The sequence below is a fragment of the Alosa pseudoharengus genome, unplaced genomic scaffold, assembly GCF_046254945.1.
Source record: "Alosa pseudoharengus isolate Yale_2024_CS ecotype anadromous, Long Island Sound unplaced genomic scaffold, YU_APseudo_1.1 YU_APseudo_1.1_scf_6, whole genome shotgun sequence".
NCBI classification, from domain to species: Eukaryota; Metazoa; Chordata; class Actinopteri; order Clupeiformes; family Clupeidae; genus Alosa; species Alosa pseudoharengus.
In genome coordinates, this window is record NW_027468848.1 from 30,716,476 (window position 1) to 30,727,826 (window position 11,351).

Genomic DNA, 11,351 nt, shown 5'->3' on the forward strand with positions numbered 1-11,351 from the left:
ACTCGTAGCTGTGAGGGGCTGAGTGAAGCACAGGGTAGCCAGGTGCGGAGACTACTAGCAGCGTACACCGACATATTCGCTGCAAGAGATGAGGACTGCACCCGAACGAGCCTGGTCCAACACGAGATCGACACCGGAAATGCTCGGCCCATCCGACTTCAGCCTCATCGCTTACCGTTCGCCAAACGACAAGCAGCTGAAGAAAAGATCAAGGAAATGGCCGCGGCAGGAGTGATAGAGCCAAGCAGTAGTCCCTGGGCTGCGCCGGCTGTACTCGTCCGGAAGAAGGACGGCTCGTGGCGGTTCTGTGTTGACTACAGGCGCCTCAACCAGGTAACCCGGAAAGACTCCTACCCGCTCCCCCGCATTGACGATGCGCTGGACAGCATTGCCGGCTCCTGCTGGTTTAGCTCGCTGGACTTACGCAGTGGCTACTGGCAGATTGAACTAGCCCCGGAAGCTCGGCCGAAGACAGCGTTTACCATCGGGCAAGGGCTGTGGCAGTTCCGGGTACTTCCGTTCGGCCTATGCAACGGGCCAGCGAACTTTGAGCGGCTGATGGAGCGTGTCCTGGCGGGCATTCCACGAACATGCTGCGTGGTTTACCTGGACGACATCCTGTGTCATGCAACAGACTTCACCGGTGCCATAGGACATCTGGAAAAGGTGTTCGACGCCATACGGGGTGCTGGGCTCAAACTGCACCCGAAAAAGTGCCACCTGTTCCGGAGGCAAACCGGATTCCTGGGCCATGTCGTGGGGGCCGCCGGAGTGGCCACCGACCCAGCTAAGGTGGAGACGGTGAGACGTTGGCCTGTTCCGCGCGATGGTGCTGAGCTGCGGAGCTTCCTGGGCCTGGCGTCATATTACCGGCGTTTCATCCGGGACTTTGCTACAGTCGCCAGCCCGCTGCATCGTTTGACGCACAAAGGCCAGCTCTTCGAGTGGACGCGAGAGTGCGACGCGGCATTCCGGCGGCTGCGGAGGGCGCTATGTGAGGCCCCAGTGCTCGCTTTCCCTGACCCTCAACTGCCTTTCATCCTGGACACCGACGCCAGCGACGTGGGCGTCGGCGCCGTCCTCTCTCAAGCAGGCGAGCAGGGCGAGCAGGTGGTCGCATACTTCAGCCGCTCACTGGACCGAGCGGAGAAGAACTACTGCGTGACCCGCAGAGAACTGTTGGCTGTGGTGGTGGCAGTGCGCCATTTCCGAACCTACCTCTACGGCAAACGGTTCCTGCTGAGAACGGACCATGCATCGCTCACCTGGCTGCTGAACTTCAAAGAACCAGAGGGCCAGCTGGCTCGCTGGCTGGAGGCGCTCCAGGACTACGACATGGAGATTCGACACCGGGCGGGTCGCCTTCACGGCAACGCGGACGCCCTGTCCAGGCGTCCGTGTGCAGCAGACCAGTGCCAGCACTGCCACCGGAGGGAGGAGAGGAGCCTGGCCGCGGCTCAACCGGAGCCCGCTCATCGGCTACAGGCTGCATCACCGCTGGCAGAGAGAGAGAGAGTCGCTGTTGTCAACGCTCACCAGCGTCGCGCCAACGAGAGGGTCAACGCTCGCCAGCGCCGCGCCATCAAGAGAGCCACCGCTCGCCAGCTTCACGCCAGCGAGAGAGACAACACACCGCAGCCCAACGCCACAACACAGCACTGCAGAGCGGCAGCTGAGGCCATGGACGCGCAGTCACCGGTGGACGTGATGTCGAGGGAGGAGATCCGGAAGGCGCAATCGGAGGACGCCACGCTTGGCCGAGTGTGGTCATGGATCGAAGCCGGTCAGCGACCGCCATGGACTGACGTATCAGCACTCGATCCAGAGACCAAAGCGATTTATTCACAGTGGCCGGGAATAGTAGCACGTCAAGGACTGTTGTATAGACACTGGCGAGCCCCCGATCGACAATCTGACATTTTCCAGTTGCTGGTTCCTGCTGGATTACGAGCCCGTGTACTGGAACAGGTACATGGGGCTGTGGGGGCGGCTCATTTCGGCATCGCAAAAACTCTTCGTCGGCTGAGAAGCCACTTCTATTGGCCGGGATGCAGGCTGGACGTTGAACTGCATGTTCACTGCTGTGACGCCTGCACAGCGAAGAAGGGCCCCACGCGACGCTCGCACGCTCCGCTGCAGCAATACGCAGTCGGGGCTCCCATGGAGCGGGTAGCCGTCGATATCATGGGCCCACTGCCAGTCACAGAGCGGGGAAATCGCTACGTGCTCGTAGCTATGGACTATTTCACTAAGTGGCCAGAGGCGTATGCAGTGCCAGATCAGAGCGCCCACACGACAGCGGACAGACTGGTCACTGAGATGTTCTGCCGGTTCGGGGCACCGGAGGAGCTCCACAGCGACCAAGGGCGGAATTTCGAGGCGGAGGTGTTTGCTGAGGTTTGCCAGCGCATGGGCATCCGGAAAACGAGAACGACACCTCTGCATCCACAAAGCGACGGGCTGGTCGAACGGTTTAACCGGACGCTAGCAGTGCAGCTGGCCATATTGGCCGACCGCCGACAAAAGGACTGGGACTTACACTTGCCCCTGGTGCTATGGGCATATCGCACAGCGGTGCAAGAGTCAACGAAATGCACACCGGCAGCTCTGATGTTCGGGCGAGAGCTACGCACGCCGGTGGACTTGGTGTTCGGTTCGCCTCCGGAGGCGGAGATTGGAGGTAAGCCAGGGCTGGAATACTACAAGCAGCTACGCGAGAGACTCAAAGGAGTACATGAGTTGGCCCGGCAGGCTATGAGTGAAGCTGGAATGCGTCAAAAGCGAGCTTACGATACGCGCTGTCGCGGCCAGGAGTTCCAGACCGGCGATAAAGTGTGGGTGTACTGCCCGGAGAGAAAGAAAGGCATTTCCCCGAAACTCACTAGCCAGTGGGTCGGGCCGTGCGATGTCTTAGAGAAGCTGTCTGATGTGGTCTATCGTGTGAGACTGATTAAGCGTCGGAGAGTCGTGGCTCTCCACCGTGATCGACTGGCCCCGTATCGACCCCTGGCCTCAGCTGAGGGTCGTGGAGACTTTGACACTGACTCTGTGGAACGTGGTGACAATGGAGCTGTGGCTCTAACACCGATCACCGTGCAGCCTTCACCGGAAGTCACCGACGCGACAGCGGGGCGCCCACAAAGACAGCGTCGCGTCCCAGCCAGGCTCATGGACTGACGTAGGGTAAGACTTGAGTCAAGGGGACATGGACTAAGTCTCGGGGGGCTGTGTAATGATCTGAGCCTAGCTGTATGACTGTACTCCCATAATGCTGTGCGTGTGTGTGTGTATAATGTTGATGTTGGTTGTAGTATGAGTAGTGGCGTTTGCCTTGTTGTGTATGTGTTAGCTGGTATGGTCTTTCTTTGTGTTGTACCTCATGTGTTTACCCCGTGTATTGTATGTGACTACCCTGTTTGTGTATCGTGCTTGTTTAATTGACCTCCCTTGTGTTGCCTGTTTTATGACGTTCGTGTTATTGGGTGCGTAACCAATAAAGACCATTTTGAGACAACCTTACGGTTTGTTACAATATCAATATTACTTGACGCCCAGAAATCCAGCATACTGTTGCACTCGGCTAAATGGGGGTGCTGCGTCCCCATGTTGAACACGCGTTCTCGCACACTTTCCTGCAAACTTGTCCGACTTAGCAACAGTAACTATGGGACTGACAATGGGAGGAGGGGCTTGGGATCGGTCAGGTCCGCCCCTGAACACAGTTTATCCATGCACCTCTGAAATTTCAGAAATAGAGTTAATCCACCTCTTATTAGAGTTTATCCACCTCTCAAAAGAGTTTATTCACTAATTGCAAGTTGCAACTATTAACATTAAAAAGCCACACTTATCCACATTCACTCATCAACACTCTAGGGATCATTTAGTAGGGGAGAACCGGCACAATTGTAACACTTTTTTATTTTTCCAATTCAAACTCGATTTACACAAAGACGATAGACTTGAGAGTTGTGAAATTTGACCAGAACAGAGTCGTACATGTCTACTCCATGAAAGTTTAAACAGAATTTAAAAAATATGTTATAGTTTGTCAATAATTTAACTTAACAGCCATAAAAAAGTGCGGTACAGTTGTAACAGTAGCGTCATGAATGTAACAGTGCTAAAATCGTGAATCCTATAACATATTTTAACACAAAACAGTGCTGGGTTAAACAAAGAGCATCTGTTTTCATATAAAATCAAGAAAAAAAGTCCAAATGTATGACTGTTAAAGCTAATTTATTGCATTATTGATTAGCCATTGCAGACCATATTACGGTGTTATGCTAGCTCACAATAACCTTTAAATATGCTTATTTTGGCCATATCCACTTGATAAAACCAGTATATAGTTGATAAACTGCTTATTTTTTACATGTCTGAAGCATTTGGTCCAACAGTGATATTTCAAGTTGCTGTGTTAACTTTAATTGGGTGATGGCGGCACAAAAATCATAATCCATAACTCGCAATAGAATGCGCAATAAAATCAGTTCATTTTGCCATAGAGACTGGTGTTACAACTGACCCGCACAGGTCATGTTTTTATTTTCATTTAATTGCATGTGCTGTGACTACATAAATCAAATGGGACTCATGTTAACTTGAAACAGAGGGACTGAAGATATGAATGACATGTGATTGAAGTCCACACGCTCAAATTTCACAAAGCAAACTTAAACAAACAGTTGCGGTTAAAGCAGAGTATTCCTGTTCCAATGTGTCTGTATACGCCCTCGTCATTAGTGACCTAAACATAACACACACACACACACATATATATTTAATTAGAAATACAGCACATTGTTCTAACTTTAAAAACCTAACCAAGTACAAATTACATCATAATTGGGCATTGTACATTGACATTACCAAATACATATTCAGACTGGAAATACAAAAAGGTCCAGATTGAAAATTGTGACCAGCCACCCTCGTGGTCATGTTGGTACTAAGGAAAATCAGAGCACACAGTAATATATTTGAGTACTGACTTGAGATTATAAAGTGAAATGAAACCTGGATTACATACGGAATGGCATGCTGATTTCACATTTTATATTATAATATAAATTGTAATTTCGTGTCCCATTAGGATGAACCACAAATGTCTTACAGCAAATTAACTCACTCTTCATGGCATTATTGGCCTTAGTTATATATCTAACAACTGAAGAATTATACTTCAGTGATACTACTTACAAAGCAAGTCTTGAAGAAATCAGCTGAGTTGTCATCAAAGAGTATTGGAAGCCCTCTCAGGACAAGGCATCTGATGTCAGCAGTTAGGCCTGTCGCGATATTCAATAAATCAATTAATCGCATGATAATTAAAATTAGCTCGATAATTTTTCTGGCCGCGATAAATGCCATTTGCTTGTTTGTTTTCCTCGTCTCTCTCTCTCCCTCTCTCGGGTCCTTAGAGTAACGATGAGTGAACCCTCATGTCAGTCACTTGTCAGTCGCATGGTGTGTGGGGAGGCGGGACTACTGGCGTATCCTACCACAGAGTGCAGCTAAAAAGCCGCGTTAGAAGTATACCGGTAGGCACTAGGCAGAGAGAAAGCTAGTTGCGAGTTCCAGTAGGCTACGCCTAATAAAGACAAAAAAGATGGAATTGTTTCTAAGCCAAACGCGACAGCTGCAGTGTGGGAGCATTTGGGATTTAAACCGAATGCCCGTGGTGAACCACTGAACGCGTGCGAGTCGGTGTGTCGCATTTGTTGGAAAACAGTCGCAATTAAAAGCGGCAACACAACAAACATGCATATGCATCTAAAACACAATCATCCGCTGCAGTTTTCCCAGTTGGGGAAAAAAAACACAACAAGTGGGCCGTCTTCCTCTTCCCGAGGAAAATTCTCAGAACGACAATATTATCGCTTATCGCAATAATTTCTGAGACAATTTATCGTCCAGCAAAATTTGTTATCGTGACAGGCCTATCAGCAGTGTCCGATGTCTGGATTGCAGTGAAAGCAGAGACATTAGAGACATTAACACAGTAACATAAGAGACAGTGACATTACAGACAGCTATCATTCAAGACATCCATACACCAAAATCAGTAGTATCACTTCATCTTACAAACCTTTGTTTGGCGCAACAGACCATCCAGAAGTTGTCCCTTTAGACCTCTCTTTGACCTGATGATTTCAACAAGTTTAGGGCAAAGACGATCCAGAGACTCATATAATTCCTGTTTCAGGTTTTTCCCTACCACTCTGCTGAATTTCCTGGGAGACCTGAAACAGAGACAGAAATAAATAATGTTTATCAAGACACTGTGAACAATCATTTATGTAGTTCGCTTGACACTTCATATTACAGGACTGTCCCATCTACTCTGTTTTTTGTTTATTGTCATGTACTCATAAAAGGAATTGGGGTGATGAAATGATGGGGGGGGGGTAGCCTACCTGTGTGTGAGGGGGGGGCGGAGGGCATACCTGTGTGTATGTGAGGGTGGGTGTGTGTGGGTGGGTGACATCAAAGGCTACAGTAACATTATGTTAACTTCACATGGCTGCATTATATTAGACTTTTACAGACATTAACAAGAGACAATCAAACCTTACCTGATTTTCAACAAAGAGTGCTGGCCAACGCTGTATCATCTGGCTCACAGGAGGCTTGTCCATCTAGGCCTGTCAAACTCGATTCCTTTTAAGGATCCGGGTTATTCTGAGTCACTCACTAAACTGATCCGGGTTGAACGAGTCACTTGAGTCACTTGAGTCAGTATTGCTAAATCACAAAGAAATTCAGTCCTACGTTCAAGCAGTGAAGTGGGGTGCTTCATTTCGTTAAGTGCCTTCTCATGTTGGATGTGGATCCTCCATGATTTGAAACCAGGTTTTTGCAGTACTTGCATTTAGCCTAAGAGTTTTGCTCTCCTGGTCAAAGTGCATCCACACATTGTTTATCTTTTTGGTGCTCATGTTCAGAAACTTTGATCTTATTGACAGAGAGGGTAGCCTATATTATAATAATTAATTATGTGTTGTTGTTTTGTTAACAATAGAAAATTTGCCTAGGTCTAATGCTACTCTGCTACAATGTTTATTACCACTACTATATACTAATAGTAGGCTACTAGGAATCTATTCTAATAGAGTATTATAGGCAGGTAATACTAGGCAACTAATATTATTAGCCTATTAATCATAGCTATATATATATATATATATAGGTAGCCTAATATAATATCATATAATATAATATAATATAAAATAGCCTAATATAATAGCATCAAAACCTCCACCCACTCACAGGAAAGAAAGCAGTTTGAGCCAGACTGTTTATTTATTGTCTTAACCTAGCCTAAGCAATTGACTTTCAATGTAGACATAGAAACAGGTACGTAGAAATGCCCTGCAGTGAATAAATTATTATTATTGTTATTATTATTATTATTACTACTACTACTATTCTTATTAGGCCTATTATTATTATCACCTTGACACGAGTAGAAACTAGGCTACTCATGACAATGTAGCCAGCTGATTCGACTGACTCGCACTCATAACAACATAATGTAACCGGTACGCCCGGCTGATCCAAATGACCCAGGTAGGCTAGCCTACTCAAGCAACTCCATACAGAGCTTACAATGTTTCGGACTGTCTTCGCGACCTAATTGCATTTTAAAGTAGGCTATGCGTGCAGAATATGTATTTCAGAAGTGAAAGCATGGCTTTTGTTGTGGATTTTCTTTTAACCTTGATGAGGAGTTACTCGCTCCTCTAAAGATCCACTCATGACAACGTAGCCGGCTGATTCGGCTGACTCGCACTCATAACAACAACGTAACCGGCCCGCTTGGCTGATCCGACTGGCTAGCCTACTCTCCATACAGAGCTTGCAATGTTTCGGACTGTCTTCGCGACCTAATTGCATTTTAAAGTAGGCTATGCGTGCAGAACATATGTTATTTCAGAAGTGAAAGCATGGCTTTTGTTGTGGATTTGTTTTTCACCTTGACGAGGAGTTACTCTAAAGATCCACTCATGACAACGTAGCCGGCTGATTCGGCTGACTCGCACTCATAACAACCTAACCGGCCAGCCCGGCTGATTCGACTGACCCGGGTAGATAGGCTACTCAAGCAGCTCCATGAGTGTGCAGTTCGGACTGTCTGCACGACCTAATTGCATTTTAATATGCTACATCTATACACCAAATCTAATTATGTCTAGGCTACATGCAGAACATTGAATGTTATTGTTATTATGTTGTAATGTTATTAAGTGAAAGAAATGGCTTTTGTTGTGGAATTGCTTCACCTCGAGGAGGAGCTACTCGCTCTTGCAGATCCACTCATGACAACGTAGCCGGCTGATTCGACTGACCCGTACTCAACGTAGCCTAACCGGCCGGCTGATCCGACTAACCCGGATTGCTACTCAGCCGCTCCAATCTGAGTCCCATGGTCTGTGAGTCTGCAATGTTTCCGGCTCTGCGGGAAGTTAACCAGTTATCTCGGACTGCCTGCTCACTCAGTCGCTTGAGTTGATTTGTGGAGTTGTGGTGGCCTACGAAATTGTTACATTTTTGGCAGCTACGATGGCTAGGGCTAGGAGGCTAGCTAATGTTGCAAGAGGTTTGTGTGTGGCGCCGTTTATCGTTTTAGATTGAATTGTAGTAGGACTCAACTGATCCGGGTTAATGATACTAGAGACTCGCGACTCATGGGTTAATTTAAAGACACGGGTGAAAGATCCAAGTGAGTCACGACTCAAACACCTTTATGTCCATCACAACCTCCTTTCTTCTAAAAGACAACGTGAAGGGCAGATTGCTGTGACTGACCTGGCAAATGAAACCGGGACATGTGAGTCCTAAGCGTGCCAACTTAAAGTGCACAAACACTCATTGTAAGGACAGCGAAACGGTTCGCTTCTAGTACAGCTACCATGCTTCAGTCTGCAACTTAATGCTTTAATATTTGTCCTCTCTTCTCGCAATTAAATGCGCGATACTTGCATTTCCAATTTATGTTCCTTTCTTTATTTTAATGTTGCTGCATAATTTAGCATGTCGTCAGAAAGACGGAACGTTCTGTAAGGGATAACGGCCACCAAGGTGTCCTGTTATGCGGGCAAGGGGCAAAGAACTCCCCGACGCGCAACGGAGTTGCCTCCACCCGAGTCCATTAATACCTTATGTAACTGGACACACCTAGAAGGCCGTTATCCCGGTTGCCACTGTAAAGCCATGCCTTTATAGCAAGCAAAGGAAACACGGCTCCATTTAAAAAGAAGCCCACTAATTCAGCTTGTTGTACAACTTTCGTTGATAGCATGGACAGTTAGCTTGTTTACAGTTGATTCCTTTGTTGCGAAGCCTGCCTCAAGGCTCAACTGTCGTCCTACTATGGTTGTTATAATTACCATTCATAAGCATTGATATGGAACAGCGATAGTGGGTTAAGTTAGCATGTTCACTTGTAGGCCTATGTAATAGCTAATGTAAAATGGCGAATGCTAACTTATTTACAGTTATTGGCTAAACTGCTAACGTTACTTAGCGGAGGCTATCTAATGGCAAACTTGTGTTGGTAATCGGATAACAAGACAAGACAAGATAAGGTGGGGGGGGGGTGGGGGGAATACCTTGGCTTTTTACTGTCTTGCTCCAATTTTAAGCAGTCTGTGTCTTGCTGTCGTGAACCGTCCGTAAGCGCTTTCAGATATAACCTCCGGAGTATATGAGGAGGTTTGTCAAACGGAGGTCCTACCCTTCGGATGATTCAGATATGATGCTAAACTGCGGACCTAATACTGACCTTACACGGACGTATGTGTGAACGACATACACGCACATTACAGAATATCCGTGTGGTTGTCGAGTGAGGGGTGGGGGCTTGTAGAGTTCACAAGATGCTGAGACATGACGCAGATTATATGCGGCCGCTGCCTGTCACAGCTGCTTCTTGTTTACAAAATATAGCCTATCATTATGTAGGCTAAAGAAGAAGAAATCTATTGTGCAAAGGCTAATACTTGAAGTAGGCTAGTCACGTAAGTGGGCACTTGAAATTGACCTAGCCTACAGTATTTGTATGTGTGCTTCAAATAAACACATTTATCTGTTTTCAACGTTATGTACCAGAATTAGCTAGGCTATAGAACCCCAAATCTGGTTTGCGTTGGAGAGAGAGAGCATGCACAAACTTTATGGTAGGCTACCAGCCAATTCAGTAGGCTAACTCAAGACTTCAAGATCATACAACGTTTTTAAGCAACAAACAAAATACTAACATTAATAACAGTGAAGTTGTTCGTTTTTTCATGGTTTATTTTTTCCAAAAGCATCCTCTCCCCATGTGTAGCATTTACGTAAGGAGCTTGGAACAAAGTTGGGTTTTCTTCGTTTTCATTTTCTCTAGGCATATATGCTCAGCAAATATCAGCGAGCTCAGCAGGTCATGAAGGCTATCAATGAACAGAAAACCGTGTTGGCTAACAATTTATTAAATACTCCTGTTATTGTCGTCAACGACGTCGCTATAGGCTACTGCCTTTTCAGCGCCTTCTGCTTATGATGATTCAGTCTTCTGAATTCGTTTCTCCTTGCCATGCAGTTGTAGCCTAACGTGTCTCTAACGTTCCCTTCAGGTGTTCTATCAAAATGTTGTATGCCCTCATGGACAGTAGCTCCGTGATGTCTGCATCTTTCCAGGTTGGAGATTTTCTGGACAGCACTATGCCACTCCATCATAACACTGGCATTTAAGTCAGATCTAACCACATGGACGCATGAAAGAAACGTCACCAACACGCCCTCTCACTAGGTGTGATTTTAACCAAATGTTCTACTCCTCGTTCAGACACAGCACATTTACATAATGTCCGGAGGAAATACTAGGTCGGGGGTAGTATAAACACCGGGTGAATTCGGACTTCCATATGACCGGTTATGTCGTTCAGATATACGGCCCCACCGTTTAACATCGGCAGAACCTCCGGTCTTACACGTATGTCTGAAAGCGCTTCGTGACTTCTATCTCTGTCGTCTGCGGGAAATCCCCAGGTTTGGGAGTGGAAAAAAAGTGCATTTTGGCGGAATCCAATCAAATCTTCTTTCCTGGGCCACCTGTTGCTCAGAATGTTGATACAACTGAAAGATCCCAGTTGATTCTACAAATTCATGAAAACCATTCTCCTCACTCAAAATTGGCATGTAATATGTGGGATATTCTGAGATTTGTGTGCAATGTACAACTTTTTATAGGTTCAAACACACACACACACACATTCACAGTAATATAATAATATGTATGACACAGTAGACATATGTACGCATGCATGCACATCCACACACACAGTCGTATACAGGCATACACA

General features: G+C 46.7%; 1 long non-coding RNA gene across 1 annotated transcript; it reads right to left on the bottom strand.

The window, feature by feature from the left end:
- Positions 1–5,948: 5,948 nt before the first annotated feature.
- Positions 5,949–6,783, bottom strand: LOC143106058 (uncharacterized). The gene is made up of 3 exons (XR_012983614.1): positions 6,582–6,783; positions 6,095–6,248; positions 5,949–5,965 (listed from the first exon to the last, which is right to left on the bottom strand). It is a non-coding gene; the product is annotated as an uncharacterized LOC143106058 (long non-coding RNA).
- Between the last annotated feature and the right edge of the window lie 4,568 nt (positions 6,784–11,351).